The sequence below is a fragment of the Astatotilapia calliptera genome, chromosome 10 (assembly GCF_964374335.1).
Source record: "Astatotilapia calliptera chromosome 10, fAstCal68.1, whole genome shotgun sequence".
NCBI lineage: Eukaryota > Metazoa > Chordata > Actinopteri > Cichliformes > Cichlidae > Astatotilapia > Astatotilapia calliptera.
In genome coordinates this window covers 1,787,711-1,804,999 of record NC_137431.1, presented here as the reverse complement: position 1 = coordinate 1,804,999, position 17,289 = coordinate 1,787,711, and positions in this window count along the sequence as shown.

Sequence of the window (17,289 nt, the reverse complement as noted above, 5' to 3'; positions counted from 1 at the left end):
ACAGATTTTAATATAAAATGTTTAATACGTGGATGAAAAATGTCTGCAGTCTGTGCAGCCTGAAATGTAGAAATCGTGTTCGTCGTTGTGTTTTGTGCCTTGGACCTTTGCTGCAGTTGCTGCTTGTTTGTGGATCTTTCTGCATTCAGTTTTGTATTTATTGGATTTAATGCAAACGCTCTTTTGGTGTGAGATCAACTGACTCGGCCATTTAGGAATATCCTGTTTCTTTTACATTGAAAAACCTTTGGCTTGCCTTTTCAGTATGCTTTGGTCATTGTCCAGTTTGTACTGTGAAGTGCAGCAATTACATCAGCAGTAAACACTACTGACCTGGTTCCACTGGCAGCCGTACACGACAGTGTTAAGCAGATGATGTGGTGTGTTTTGAACCGTCTTGGTTTCATCTGTGCAAAGATTTTGTTTTTGTTGTTTTTACAGACTCTAATCTCACCAGACTGGTCCTGAGTGAAATCAGAGGTTTGCAGCCTGCTGTAAACTTTTCATTTTCATTCATGAATCCATATCTTGATTGTAGACTTTGACAGTCTACAATCAGGGTTGACAGACTTTTAAATATTAGCATTAATTGAAATGCCTCCAACATGTTTATGTAGATGTTACTCAAGGCTCGTGACTCATGCTCATTTGTAATGACGTTGAAAGGCACAGAAATGAATCCACTCAGTGAAATGTACCAGAAGCTGACGTAAAATCAGATTCTTTCCTGTCCTGACGTGTGGTGGACGTGTGGTTGCATAACACTACCCCAAGAAACACTGCAACCAAAGGTGCCAGAGCCAGAGAGAGACAGAGGACACGACCATGTTGGAGTGAGGTCCCAGTGCCCCACCACTTCAAGGCATTGTCCCAAGATTACATGGCTTCTTCCTACACAAACAGGGTTTCTTTTCCCTGCTGGTCGGACAAGAAGCCAAAGTCAAAGTGGGCTGTTGTGTGCTATACTATACTGCTAACTCAACAGCTTGAATACTGCTGCTTGTTTCCACATGCTCGTGTGCACGCTGTGAAACCACAGCATGCACATAGGTGGTGTTTTTCTAGGCTGAAAACACTATGCTTTGCAACTCTAAAGTAAGCAGTTCAACTCCCAGCTTAGTCCTCTCAAGCTGCCATGTTTTTCTCTCATTTTAAAATGAATCCACTCTAAAGCAAACTATACTGACCCCTGTCCTTAATCAAACAGTTTTATTTATGTATCCCAAAATCACAACAAAAGTTGCCTTGAGGCACTTTAAGGGTAACGAACCGATATTAATAGAGAGGAAACCCAACAATCAGTCAAACCCCTGTGAGTTATGACTCCCAACACTAGCCAGGGTAAGACAGATGATGAATACAAGTGTATATGTTGACTTTGTCAGAGCATACTGATGTATAACCACTCATGTGAAGTAATGCACCAGTGTGGAGAAAATAAATCTGCGGATGCTCGTGCAGCCGACGTAAACCACAATCTGACATCGGTGTGTCTGTGGCCTACCCCCCCCCCAATAATACAGACCCTACAACAGTACAGAGAAAACCTCAACAATCAGATGAGCTTCTATGAGCAAGTATTTGGCATCAGTGGGAAGGAAAAACTCCCTTTTAACAGGAAGAAACCTGGAGGCAGAACCAGGCTCAAGGAGGGGCGGAGCCATCTGCTGTGATTGGTGGGGAGTGAGGGGACAGAGAGAGGCAAAAACACACACTGTGGACAGCGATAATAAATATTTATAAGAACAATACTGGTTCTTTCACTAGTAAAGTGTAAAAATACCACATTTCTGGTGCTTTTTCTTCCCGTGCATTTCATTTGGTGCTTACTTACAGTCACATTTTTCATTCATATATGAATGTAGAGGTAAGAAACAGCGCCACTGCTGGAGATGTAGACTTACAGAGGAAACTGTACCAATCTCGTTACAACGTTGCACACTGAGAGCAGAACATCTGGAAAGCTACAGCAGCTCAGTGTGGCAGGTGTGCATGAAAATGCGCATATAAAACAGGAGCGAGGTGTGAGCCACACACTCATGGCTGTTGATCCGATCTTTCCAGGTCATCCTCCATCTGCTCAGCCTTCAGCAGAGCTTCAAGCAGAACACGCAGCAGCATATGTCTGTGTTTGGACTGGAGAGCTGAGCTGAGATCATTAGGTCCACCTTTCATCTGGTCCTTTGATGAGCCTTGCTATCTTTGCAGCTGTGGCTTAAAAGGTGGATAGCACACAAACTTTCTATGCAAAAACATTCATTAGGATACACCAACAAGTGCCCTCCATAAGGTGAGTTATACTCTTCATCACACCAACGTCTTTTGTAAGAATTCTTAGAGAAAGACAGAGGTTATGAGTCCCTGAGCTGTATTATGTCCACAAATAACAGACAAGTTATTTTAAATTGTATCTTTACTGCTTGTAGCCTCTGGCAGTGACAAAACCAGCTCATCAACAAGCTGAATTTGGCAAGTTCTTGCCATGGTGTGCAGTGTGTCCTTCGACAAGTGGAGCAGATGAAGAGTATCTGAACGTCGCGTCCTTAGGAAACAGGAAAAAGAATCCAACAAAGACCCGAGTCTATACCTCCACTGTCTGCCTAGTTTAATAAACTGCTGCACGCATTTCAGATTTTCCTGCCAAAATATAAAGGAAGAGGGTGGCTCAAAACTTTTGCACAGTACTGTACATTAGGGAAATAAACAACAAGTACTAACACAAAAGTAGCACAATGCTTTTCACTATACTGAAAGCATAATCGATGCGTACGGTATGGGAGCAGTATGGAAGTGCTGCTACATGGTGTGTATGTGGATCTTGTTCTTTTATTCTTTCCCCATTTTTGAAATGATAAAAAGCCAGAACATTACTGCTTAGTGACTGTACACCGTCTACTGTAGAGTGTAAATGTTTAATTATCCAGGATAAGTGCCAGCACATCCAACTATGAGCCTATATTACTGTGTAATGTCTGCTCATACCGTGAAAATGTGCACGTTTATTTTGTCTTGGAAAATAGTAATAAGCTTAGATTTTATTCTGACGCCGTCAGACGCCGTAGCAGCAACAGGGCTGTGCCGTTTTCTTCATATTGACCATCGACCATCAGATTAGAGAATATACAGTTTGTAATATGGGCTCATCTGCAGGTCACCCAGATATAGAAGTGGCTTGAAGTGCTTAAGTCTGCTTATAATCTCTGTATAATCCCCCACTCAAGGCCGACTGTGATGCAGCCTTCCCTGGGGGAGGCATGAAGACGATCCTACAGGGCCTATCAGCTCGACGCTCTGATGAAAAGCACCATCTGATTTACAACTGCAGCTAATTGGAGCTCCACTGTGCTAATTAAATCAAGGAGCCACCTGGCATGTGAAGAGCAGTGCGCATGTGTGTGTGTGTGTGTCCTGTTTGTGTAGACATTCCAGATGATACTCGAGTAGATTTTCTACACTCTCAGCGGCAGCATCAGCCTGGCCCTTTCCCTCATTTGCAAGCAGCCACATAAGAGCCTGAACCGCTTGGATGTCCTACAGTTTCCACAGTTTGAACCGTAAAAAATGTCGAAATTTCTTGTTAGCACTTCAAACGGGCAAAGAGGCAATTACGGCGTTTTGTTGTTTCACCAATGCCCCTGTGACACAATTCTGACATGGAGCCCTGCGTTAATACCGCTGACAGAAACATTACATTCCTCAGCCTCTATGAAAAACTAACCGAGCCATATTAATGCCTCCGTTCCCACCACCTCAATCTCCTATCTCTCTCAATCACCCTTATCTTTCTCTCCCCAGCCCTCTCCTCCTCTTTCATTTCCGAGACAGTCTATCATTTGGCCAACACGGCGTGATTGTGGCTTCCGCTAGAGGGGGAGAGCCGAATGCTATCATCACTCCCAGGGCCATAATCAATAGTGTCAGTGATGGCGATGGCAGAAGGCGAACGGTGGATTGCTACGGGGTCCTTGGAGATCATATTGGAGGGCTTTGTCTTTTCTCTGGCTCTCCCCACAGTCCTGTTAAATTATTCTGCAGGCGTTCCCACTGTCAGCCTCACTCCGCTGAGGACTGCAGGCAGGGAAACACTATTCTGTTAGAGAGGATATGGAGCTCGTGTTGCCTGTTGAAAGGCTTCCAAATGTGTAGCTGCCAGATTGTGCTGGTATATTCGAAAAGGAGAATTCACACAGTGCTTATTTTCAGCCATGCTATGGGCTTAGTGAGAGGCATTCCAAGGCTGCTGACATTTCATCTTTCTGTGGTCATTTTCACTCACTGATGTAATACTGTTTTTGTCATTGTGGTTACTGCAGTGTTGATGGAGGCTGTAATAGCCTTTTTAAAAGCCATAATATTTTTTATGCTTCCAGCGCAGAGCCTAAAAATGTTTTCAGCGGAAAAGGATTTATTTCAGACGATATGCTTTACAACGTTTTGCGGTGCAGCAGGAGGAAATCACAGGAGGTCGACACACCAGTGGGACAAGCTCGGAGTTTGGAAATCACTCCCAGGTAGTTCATCACACGAGCAATAGTAGCAGTAACGACAACCCGTATTAATTCACAATTCACTTTTATTGAATTCAGCGTCAAATATAGATGACAGTTTCCACCTTTGTCGAACGTATCAGAACAAGCAGTACCAGCAGCTCTGTGTAGCGTTAAGCTGACCTCATGAACACAGTGCTCAAATACTTAAAGGAACACTTTGAAAATACATCAGAACTCAGTGGTTGTCTGTCCTGACACTGCCACATCATTTGATGGAGGTGAAACTCATCGACCTGCAGAGGGCTGCATTCAAAGACGCCCTCTGTAGGTCGATTTCATTAAACCAGCTCATAACACAGTCGTGTGTTTGCCCCCCACGTGCTTCTCTGCATGTCTGACAACATTGGTCCTGCATGATGTTCTCCACGGCTTCTCCAGACTGTGAGTAACACAGGCCAGGTCGGGTGGTGGACCTGCCATTGGGCTCCACGGTGCCAGGCAGTGAGCAGCGGGCCTACTAGAGGACATTACATCAGTGGGCTGCTGATCTTCCTTCTTGCACAAAGGAGCAGATACTGGTCCTCCTGGTGGGTTAAGGACCTTCTACAGCCCTGTCCATCTCGGCTGCCTCATCTGTGCATCTGTTGTTAATTTCATTAACACCAAAGCAGCTGAAACCGATTAACGACCCCGACTCTGATTAAAGAGTTTGTCATTTTTTGGAGTATGTATGCTGGGAATTGCACACTTAAAGCGTAGATATCCAAATTATTTCACGGTGCCATGCGATTCTGATTTCACAGGGTGCCTGTAGTGTTACAGACTCAGTTCTTTATTAACATACGTTGAGTGTGTTTGTGTGTACTGTATACAGATACAAGAGACTCTTAGAGGTGCTGTGACCTAGCATTGTGACAGATTCTGTAATTCCAGATGCCATCACCTCAAATGTAAACACTGTACTCCGAATGACTAAAAGCAATTGAAGTCTGTGCGTGATGAGGATCCCTCTGAGTTACGCATTCCAGTTCTTTGACACTATAAGCGTCAGGTCAATCCTATGAGCCATAAAGCTCCAGGCGCACTGCTGCTCTCATTTCTCCGTTAAAAGGCTTCAGAGAAATCTGTCCTCACAGGGGAAGGCATAAAGAAAACAGGCCATTGCTGGAAAGACATGGAAAACAACCTGCATAGGCTGCACTGGGCCTACTAAGCTGCCTGGCAGCAACAGCTCACTATTACAGAATGCTTTTAAAGATATGCTCAAACTAACCTGTTATTTTAACAGTTGGGACCTTTTGTCAAGGTTTCATTACATTTCAATAAAATGTCCCGCGCTTTTCAGCACTGCATGAAATCCTTACAAGCAGACAGCAGCCCAGTCTCAGCCAGCGTAGGACCGTGTCGAGGTGTTCCTGGGGTTTCTCAGTCACTCATTAAAAGGCATGCAGAGGGAGGCGCCTGATTATTCAGCCGAGGTGCAGGACGGCTTCACCTTACAAAACGCAGCACATATTTTGAAGGTAAGGAAAAGGCTTTTTTTTGAAGGACGGGGAAAGGAGCTACAGCGAGGGCAGAGAAAGCAGAAAAGATACAATTTCACAGCTGAGCACGCCCGCTTGGTTTTCCGGCGTGAGCGGGAAAGGATTTCACACCTGAGGTAATAACAGAGCGGAGGCAGAAGATAGGATCACATTTTTACACTGCTACCCATCTTTTTCTCTTCATCAGGGAAGATGGTGTTACCCTTTACAAGGTCTTAAACTATCACATGCTTTAAAAGAGCAGCACAGTGTCTTACATTCACTTAAGTTCACTTGTGCTCATTTTTCCAACTTATGCCTCCATTCATCTGATGCCAGATTTACCAGCATTTCCGTGTCACTCATTGTAACGGTTAAAGTGAATTAAAGGTTTCTGTCAAGCTTTCAGAGCTTCTAAACACATATAAAGCTTTTACGTTATATGATGATGAAGTACTGTGATTAGGCACACATGATCCTGGCTAAAATCTGGATGATAAAATGTGCTAACACTGTTCAAGTGCAGGCTAACACAGCTTCCACATCTATCTCTGTGGAGAGAGTAGCTCATGCCCACCGAGTCAGATGCAGTTTTTCAACAGCTTTTAAAGAATCAAGTTAAGTGAGAGTCTGGCTCCGAGCTCAGCACGGTGCTGTTTTCATAGTTAGCTAAGACTAAAGGGAACTACAACGTTTTAAAAAGGAAACTTTTAGAGAAAAATACATTAACTTGCCTAGCATAGTGTCAAGAGGTGCAACTGCAAATAACAATAGACCGATACTAGTGTCTCCCAGTGTTTGAAATACTTACACTAGTGCTGTCAAAATTCACGTGTAGATTAAGCCGTCATCACGATGAACGCAGTTAAAAAAAATTGACGCATCTGGGGAGCAGAGTGACTCAAAATCCCTGAAACGTTTCAGCAGCGCATTTCGGGCAGTTCGTCCAAGCAGAGTTACCTTCGCACATGTGCAAATGGGCAGTTGATCTGGCAGTGACTGAACCAATCAACTCAATATGGAAGATGATAAACGCACATCGGCCTCTCGATGGGAAATTTGAGTATTAAAAAACAAGAAGCCGGAACAGTCGACCGACATAAAGTCTCATGGACGTTGTGCAAGAAGGAATTTTCACCGAAGCGCTTCCAGCTTAAAATATCACATTGACGCGAAGCATACGTTAGCCAGGATGCTGCTAGCACTTTGGCTAACGCGCCACCCAGCTTGGACAAACCCATCACGGAGCATCGGGGACTCAGTAAGTCGCCCTCGGACACATCGACTGACGCCGAGTGGATTGCAACAAACTGCAGACCTGTTAACATCACTGAGAACCTTTACACAGCTTTGGGTCCTCGTTTCAAGGACTTGAAGCCTCCCCAGGAGTGACAGAGAGAGGATGAACGTTTACAGAGGTTTCTGTTAACATGAATGTTCCAAATGTTCAATAAAGTTCGTATATTTTCCATTTTTTCTCGAGTCTGTTTGCTCATGCAAAATGAAATCTGATTAATATAGAATAAACATGATATTTAATCATGATTAATCAAAATTACCCATATGGAAAAGAAATAGTAAAAACTTATATGATTTACTCATGAAAGTGGCCACTTTCTCATTACTTTCATATATTGTTTTAGTAAGTATCCAAAACATACAAGTTTCATTATATAATTTTTCGAGGGATCTTATATCAGTTTTCACTCTTATATGCTTTTCATACAAGTTTCACACAAGACAGATACAAACTTTATAAGATTTATATATATCTTTTCCATATGGGTAATCCACAGTAACCCTGTGATGAATCTGATTAAACACTTTAATTGTTTGACAGCACTCATATATATTATATATTAGTTTCGTTGCATTTCACAGGAGAGAGCCTGTAAAAGACTGAACAAATTCTCTTTGAATTTAAGCATTTAACATTCTTTGTGTTTGTTCTACATTTATTTCATTATATTGCATAAATGTCTGTTACAAGCTCAAATATAAAGTTGATAAAGTGTAATTGCAGCCAGGCTATTGATCAACTAATGTGATTAATCGCAATTAATTACAGAAACGTGTGCAATTAATTAGTTTGTTTTTTAAATCTGTTGACAGCACTAATTTACACTGAAATAAAGTACTGCTCCTTTAACCACACAGCCACAGTTCATCACATCAAAGGAAGCGCGTTACACTAAAGTCTTCTAGTTCATCGTATGTGACACACAGGTTTTTGTGAGCTTTGGAGACTCATCATCAATGTCCCGCCATCGTGTTTGTGCTGGTAGTGCTTTCTGCACTATTATTAAATTATGTCACGAATAATAAAGCTCATTGTGTCCAAAACACTGGCCCTTCAGTCGTGGTGAATCCTGAATCCTGCAGCATCCTTGATGCGGTGAATCGAGCTCGCCAACCTTCGTTCACTTTTCTGGTTCCAGTGAAATAATTTGGTGGTAGCCACACGAAGGCTTCACATGGATTGATGTTGGCTTTCTCCATCTTTAGTATACAGTCTGTATCTGGATAAATAAAAACTTCATATGACGACAAAGAGAATCAGAAACGTTATCTTAACTCATCAGGAGTGAGACATGAACCCTCCACACATGTATCCAACATTTCCAACAGCTCTACAGACGAAGCGGCCGACGCTGCAGTCTGTGGGGACGCTCACAAACACAGAGGACCTCTTCTGACACGATGACGCCCATCTTCATATTCTCCATTCCCTCCTTTCAGCCTTGCTGCATTCCATCATTATGCAGAAGCCATTCCACTCATTAGCTGTCAGTCAGGGTAAAGCTGAGGAATCAATCTGCTGTTTTATTAAGGGCCCACTGGCAAAGGAAGACATGCACACCTCATATCTGCAGCAGAGGATAATCAAAACCCATAATTGCTTTTTAAATCGCAAAGTTAATGACAAGATCTCTTGATTGTAATGCATTGTAATCATGTCATTAATATGGATATGACTGCAGCACTGGGAGCCATCTGTTTGGCTGAAGGAGCGCTGGACGCTTTCCAAGAGACATACTCATTTCAAGGACTGTATTTTGGCCAACGACCACAGGCAACATAATCAATGTGAATGCCGCCACCAGCGCTGGGAAACGAGGGACCCAAATTGATCCATCAATCACCTATTCAGACAATGTTTACTCAGCTTTGGCTCACTTCGCAGTTATTCACACTCGCAGATGAAAGCTCCAATAAAAAAGATGGCAGGGAATAGAGAGGGGGGAACAGGCAGTCTTTACACAGGGCTTCAGTGTTCGCTTTTGGTGAGGTAGGTGATTGCCTTGGGTTACCTCTGGGTGGAATCAATTATAAAAGCTTTTTAAAAGGCCCTCTTTGGTCTTCACTGAAAAGCGCGAGGCAAGCAAGCTCCTGAGGTATCTCGCATTACTCCTTTTTATGTCCTAACATCAAACTGTCTCTTTCTTTTAAAACTTTTCCGTACTTACTGCCAGAGTGGAAATGTGGGACATTTGAGATGTTATTGCCAAACTTCAATTGCCTCGCCCGCTCCTTCTTCCTGTTATGTCGAATGTATTTCCAGTACAAAAAGCATATGTTGCTTTTAAAGAAGCGTTCAGCAGCAACTGCTGCCGCGTGTTTGTAAGGTGGGACAAATCCAACCTTCCTTTTTTCTGTTAGCTTCACTTTGTGTTTTAGCTTTGAAAGAATGAAAAGGCCTAACCCTCCATTTGTCCTGACGGGGGTCAGACAGTTTAGCCTCCGTGTTAAGAGTCTGTAAAGGCCAGAAACTGCGCGACTGAGTGTAAGAAAGGAAGAAGATTTAAGGGACGCAATAGTAAAAAATGAACTGGTTTCATAAAATAGAGCATACAGCAATGTTACTAATGTCTGCTGAGTTTTGTTAGAGAAACACAGTCGAGACAGGAAAATCTGGGAAATGTTGGAGTAACTGCTCCATTGATGATGATGATGATGATGAATGTCAGACTGACTGGATGTAAAGGTGACTACAGACACATTTACATGCAGTCAGTCCTGTTAGCTCTGCTCTGAAGTACACCTCATTTGGCGAACAAAAAAAGGAGAAGAAATAAGAAAGCTTAACTTACTGCATACAACACTTGCCGTGCCAGCCCTGCACCTAATTTGCAGCAGTTTCCAGGAGTTAGGAAACTCTTGAAAGAGAACATTCTTCTTACATCTTCCTCGTATAGCTTGAAGCATCAGAATGTGAAAACTACACGCTACCGTCTGTCTATTACATTGATTTTCCAGGCAATTTAAATTTAGGCCTTTCTCTTTTTTTACCTGCTGAAACATTGCAGTGTTGGGTTTTTTAGTCTGTGTCTAATTGGCAAGCCTGCCTACACTCCCTCAGAGCAGAGACAGTCTGCAGGGAGGAGAGCAACCAACGCTACGCATCTCATCTCTCTGCAGATTTCTTCATCTCGTGTAATTAATTGCATCTTTAAAAGAACAAAATGTAAATACACCACTGACACGCTGCCAATTAATTTTCAATCGCGGTCTTCCTGACGCTTTCTGCTCAACCGAGAGGGAAATCAAAAGTTTTTAGAGGGTTTTACGAAAGCTTTAATAGTGTCCCTTTGTTCCCGGCAACACGTTGTGAAAAACGCATTCAGGCCTGACAAAGTGTTCCTGCTCCGTGTAATCAATTCCCTCAGCATCCACCAGCAGAAGACGACAGGGTGGGTGGGTGTGGGTGGGGGGGCATCGTCTCTGCGTGTTCTTTGATCGTGCAAAACAAACTTCTTTTCATATGGAAGAAATGTGGATAAAGAGAAAATCACCTAATCTACAAATTTTCTTTCATTCGGTGCTGTAGCTGGTGATTAAAAAGGCCGGTAATCATCGAGGTCGATTACTCCTCCAACCAGATCAGCAATCGTGTGAATGCTTTCAGTGCTCTGAAGCTCTCGTGCCTGCAATAACATTACGCTGCTTTTAATGTGGATGGACTTCAGTATCCAGTATGGCTCAGCAAAGGCCCATCATCTCCACTCATGACTGATAGTTTGTCAATCAACATGATTTTTTATCCTATTTATTTATAATATCAGTGGTTTAATTATCGTTGTATTCATATTTGATTTATTCTGCGTCATTATGGTGTCAGTATCTCCGACACGCTGTCAGCGCACATGGGGAGGGAGGCTATTTCTGTCTGCTGGTTTTAATGGTGTAGTACAGCTTAATGTGCATTTACATGTAGTTTTCCTCTTCTCGCCGTTACCTTTTCCTGTCATTGCTGAGTAGGGCGTGATGATGAGTCTTTTTCCACGCTATTAAAAAAGGTGTTTAAGCCAACTTAGGAACTCTTTCCTGGCATTTTTATTTTCTCTTTGCTATTTGGGCTGATTGGGACCTGATGAATGTAAAAACACAGAATTATCTTTTTACTTTACTGTTACAACTAATGTAATGTTGTGCCCTTAAACAGGGGAAACAGTGAGGAGAGGTGAGAGGATGGCACGGACACGCAGCTCTCACTCGTCTGTATTGAGTGAAGGTTAGTGATGTGCGAATCATGAACGAATCGTTCAGAACTCGAGAATCACTTTACTGACTCGTGAATCATGATTCACAAGCCCAACGGACTCACTGACTCATCCCTGTTGCTGTTAGCAAACTCATTTCAATAGTGAAATATATCTAGCTTATAATTAAAATTGTGGGGGAAAAAACAACAGCCAGTTTCTTAACAGAAACATTTCTGCTCTGAACTGGAAGAAAAAGCCTGAGTAGAAGCTCACATCAAGGCAATAGCTCCTCACTCACCCCTCCCTCCTGTGCGGAATCGTAGCGCCAGCGAATCACTGGGGGTGATCGTTGACGCATTTGTAGACCGATTACGTCACAGCGACGCGCCGAAGCCTGTCCAAATTCGTAGACTCCTCCGAATGCGGCCAACAAATGCGTCCTTCATTTCCCTAAATTTGAAGGATGGGTCGGGTGTGTCCTTCGTGGCCCACCATATCCCAGAATTCATAGCGCGACTCAGCCAAACTCCAGTTTCCGGCAATGGCGGCTGCTACTAAGTTTTAAAATTACTCTTATTAATCTTTCTGGGTCACAACATAAACTTTTAACATATTTTCAGGCGAGAAAGTAGCTGTGTAAACATCAAATATCTGCTCGGTTTATCAAGACATCACGTATTTGCAAAAGTGCTCCGATGTTTTTGCAGACGTCTGCTACCCACCAGCTCGATAAAACGCTTTGACATGGCACCCTGAAGCACGCCCAGTGATGGGAATAACAGTTACGGCATTACTAACGGCGTTACTTTTTTCAGTAACGAGTAATCTAACTAATTACTGTTTCTATCGTTACAACGCCGTTACCGTTACTAACAAGAAAATGCAGTCGCGTTACTATTTTTCAACAAACAGACGGTTGAAGCTGTGTTCAGGTTACCGCATCTTATATCAGTTGCACAGAAGTAGCTGTAAGTAATCTGGACGCTACAGCTTTAAGCAGCTGCGCGCTCCCGCGGACAGCAGTCACTTTCTGCCCGACGATCACTTTTTGGCACAACTAGTGATGTGCGATACCACTGATTTCCTTTCTGATCCGATACCAAGTAAAATCCAGGGTGGTATCGACGACACTGATCCGATACTCTGTACAAAAACTTCCTGTTTCATTGTATTTCATAATACAATATAGAATTGCATTATGTCATTGTAATAATAATATAAGGATATAGCTTCACAATGATTACAGGACATCAGACTACTTGTTCTTATTGCTTAATGATGCAGAATTATCATATAGAAATAAAAAACTTGAAGGTGTGCGCTATTGCGCATGTTGCCTGCCTGCAGCACTAAAGGACTCCTCGCCCAGCAGCACCTGTCCTCGTCTTCAGTTCACCTCAACATACACTCGTCATATTCTGTGATATGATTCACTCTGAGGTGTTTCACGAGGTTAGAGGTGTTGCCACAACACCTCACTGTCTTGCCACATGTATCGCAAACCGCGTCTTGGCTGTTTGTGGAGGTAAAATATGTCCACACGTGACTTTGTTTACGCTCAGCCATTGTTGGGAGTGCGCACGCCAGGTGCAGTGTTGCCCACTTAGTGACTTTGTCGCTATATTTAGCGAGTTTTCAGACCCCTTAGCAACTTTTATTCTAAAAAGCGACTAGCGACAAATCTGGTGACTTTTTCTGGTGTTATTGGAGACTTATTTATGACGACTTCTTGACGTGAAAGCGCGGATCGCTCTTCTCAACAAGCAGCGGTGCTGCTGTGGGCACCTCACCCGTGCCAAAGCGCTCACGGGCGGAGGACAGTCCTCCTCAGCTGCTGTCAGGGCAGGAGACGTTCACACCTGTGCGTCCAAACGGCAAATGAATCGCGCATGAGTGAAGCCGCTGCTCCGCACTGACTGTAACGCAGTCAGGTCTTCTTTTAGTCTTATGCTGTTTTGTGGATCACAAGCTTTAAAACTACTTATAAACACACACACAGTAACTCCACCAGAGCGCCTATTTCAGGTCACTTTTGCCGGTCCAGGCCTGGATAAAGGAGCAGGGTTGGAATTGTGACATTAAAAAACAACAAAACAATAATCGCTAAAGAAAAAAATAATTTGTAATTCTAAATAAATTCTAAATGCATTTAGGACGTTTTTACTCACTTTATGTCTCTTCTTTTTTCTCTCCAACAACGTGGGTTACAATGATATCAGCATGACCAATTATGCTAATTAAGCGATGACGTCATTTAGCGACTTCTAGAGACTTTCAGCACAGCCAATAGCGATTTTCCTTACTGAGGAGTTGGCAACACTGATCAGGGGCTGCGACACATTTACACAGCTGTGTTTCGCACATGACTATGAAAGGCGTAAGAGGAAGTAGTTCCTTCCAATTTAGACGATCCGAATGATGTAGTTTCTTTCCACTGTGCTCCTGTTAATGAAAAACTACAAATTTACCCCAAAGTACTAAAATATTAATATTTTAATATGAGAATCGATTCTAGAACTACTACTGGGATCGGAAGAATCGATATTTCAATATCGATCCGCACATCACTAGGCACAACACCTGGAGCTCAGGGGGCAAAACAATCTGCTGCTGTTTGACTGAGGAAGAATAAAGTAGTCGTGGTAAGACAATCACATGACCACTTCAAGACAAAGCAACAAGGTGACATATACCAGTTTATAAATTGTGTTGATAGGCCAGTAAAACCAGAGTCATGATAAACAAGATATGCGCCTGTTTTTCCTCAATAGTTTCGTCACGTTTGCTGTCTAAGGACAGCGCAGCGAGCACGCTCTGCTTATGAGCAAAAAATAAACAAAAATAAACAAAAAACAGCCTGTTGGTGTTGGTGGAAAAATGCACCATGTCGACCAATCAAAAAATGATATGGCAACATGACATTTGGTTGTTTAGGAAGAGAGAGAGAGTTTTGAGATGTGAGAGATTTGTGACGTTTAGCGTGTTTGGAGTGTGTAGTTAATGTGTTGTCTTCTGTAGTGAGTGTGTAGTGTGGTCAGTAGTTGTTGTGTGTCAGAACAATGAGGCGCCTGCTGAGTGTTACAGGTGTTACAGCAGTGACACATCTGCTGCTGTCAGGCCTGCAGGTATCAGGCTGTTGTTCTCCTTCATCTCATAGTGGACACAAATTATTTTTGGAGCGGCACAAATAATTTGTGTGGCATCAGATTTGATGCAGAACAGCTGATTGTTCTGTAAATAGTTTGAAATGTTTGTTTAAAAAACGCCTTGGCTGCATTTTTAGGTAAAAGCTGCAAAACTTTGTTTGCTTAACTCAGTTACTTTTTTGAAGAAGTAACTATATAATTAATTGCCCAACATTGGTCATTATTTACTGATATTTGCAGACAGAGTTACAGACTCTCTCCCAGACCACAGACTCATAATACAGTCAGAGCTTTATAAAAAAATAAAAAAGAAGAAGTTGTGTTTTAAAAATTGGAGTTCAGGTTATTTTTCCTTCCAATGGTGTTAACATGCTGCAGGTCATGAACAAGATTTATTTAAATTTTCATTGTAAGTGGGCTAAAGCAGGTAATTAAAAGTAGTCTAACATAAATGCTGTAATTGGATTACTTTAATAAACATGTAACTTGGATGGATTGGATGCTGGCATGACCACAGTGCACACGTCTGCTGTTGCTCACAGTGGTCCAAGTGTCCGCTCAGGGAGTTTGTGTGTTCGCTCAGACACGTGAAACATTAGAGGGGACGTTGAACTGGACCCCAGAGGGTTAAACTTTTTTTTTTAAAGTAACGCAGTAGTTAATTACTTTTAGAATCTTGTAACTCAGTTAATTTTTTGAAGAAGTAACTAGTAACTATAATTAATTACTTTTTCAAAGTAACTTGTCCAACACTGAGCACGCCACACAGGTTAAAGTATGCTGGAGAAACGGTGCAATATCCAAAAGATCCACGTGGGCTTTCTATGTGAGCACCTGCAGAGTTCAGTAATTCCACCAATGCCAGCGTCTCCCGGTGTTAGAAACTCACACCAAAATAAAACAGCACTTAACTAAGTGGAGGTGCTTAGTTAAGTGCTTCCACTAAATATTTCAAATTACAGTTACTGTAAGACAAAATCTTTCTGAATAACTGGATGTTGCAGAGGGATGTGTTCAGTTTTGCTGTGTATAATTTGAAACGATGTAAAAAGATGCTGGAGTGCTAAAGAGTTGTGTTTGGAAACGTCACTGCAGATTTGATTTCACCAGTGTAAAAAATGCTGTTTCTGTATGAGAGAATTCAAACAGATTGAAAAGTCAAATACCTGAAGAGCAACCGAGAGCCAAGCAGTGTGCATCACATGGATGTCTCAGGCATAGTTATAGCAGTACGTGGGCGTTTTACTGCATTTTACCTGAAGTGCCTTTCTGTCTAAGAGCCACTGAGACAAACAAGGGAAGAATGCTCTGCTACCCTCAGCGACTCTTGTAACGAGCTGGAGTGGGAGATGTGCTGCCTCTTAAGGGCTCGCCTTTTATTACTGCCAGTAAACAAAAGCAAACAGGAAACAAACGTGAACAAAAGCAACCTGAAGTGAAAATGTGGGCAACATTATACTCGGACGAGTACATTAAGAAAGCCACTTTGCCTTCAGTGATCTCGGAGATTTCTAAAGACATGAAAGCATTGTTGTGAAACTACGGTCAGTCTTCATGCTCACTGAGCAGCTGCTGCCTGTTTGCTGTCGAATGCTGATGTACTGAATGTAAAACTGATTATTTAAAAATGACCATTTGATCTCTGAAGATTTGGTTGTGTCTCATGAATGAGAGACAGCAGATAATCAGCAGCCGCCGCATCGTTACTGTAAATGTTAACTTTGTACGTGAGGGACGCGGCGTGAACTCTGCGGCTCTTATACGTGCGATCTAAACACGTGTGACTGAATTTGTGCTGTTTGAAAGATGCCGTGACAGACAAATCACTTGTGAGTATTGTATCAGTATCAGCACTAAAGTGTGGTTTTGGTGCTTCCCTCATTAAATAACATTCTTTAAAAGACGTGAAGGTCTGATTATGTCGACGGCATCTACATCCCTGCAGAACACAACGTCTTCGTGTCTGAACTGGAGCAGTTTTGTTCTGGGTCTGCTGACAGACTCTAATTACAACATAGATGCCATCGTTTGGTATTTCCAAATCAGCACGAAACATAATAAATGTTACCTGAAGATTCTCTTTATTTTCTTCAGCTTCTGTCAAACTGAACTGAGCAACTACATCTCTCTTACTTCTCCCCTCGCCGCACCCTTCTCCTTGCAGTTTGCAAGATGTTGTATTTTTGGGCGCTCGATGTTACAAGCACAGCAGTGAAAACAAAACTGCTCTGTGATTTCACCCTCACTTGCTTCAGGCATCTCTCACAGCACCAGGAAACTGCAGCGGCACAACAAACTGCTGCAGAGCACTTCATGGATTCACAAACAGAGAAACTGTGGCTGCAACTCATCTCTCCCTTAAAAGGCTACAAAACATGATGCATATCATCTACCAGTTTGTTTTCATATATTACATTTACACGTGACTGCCGGTGCAATTAGGTCTAAAATCCCTCGGTATGTATTTTATGTGCAGTAGTTCTGGTCGTTTAAACAGCGGTGGCGCCATTATGTACTGGCACATAATATGTAAAATCCTCCAGCAGCGTTTTGCATATTACTGTAAATCACAGGGCGGCTGCATTCTTACCTTCTGACAGTAACAGTTTTATATTTGTGTATCAACTTTGAAAACTACTCTCTGACT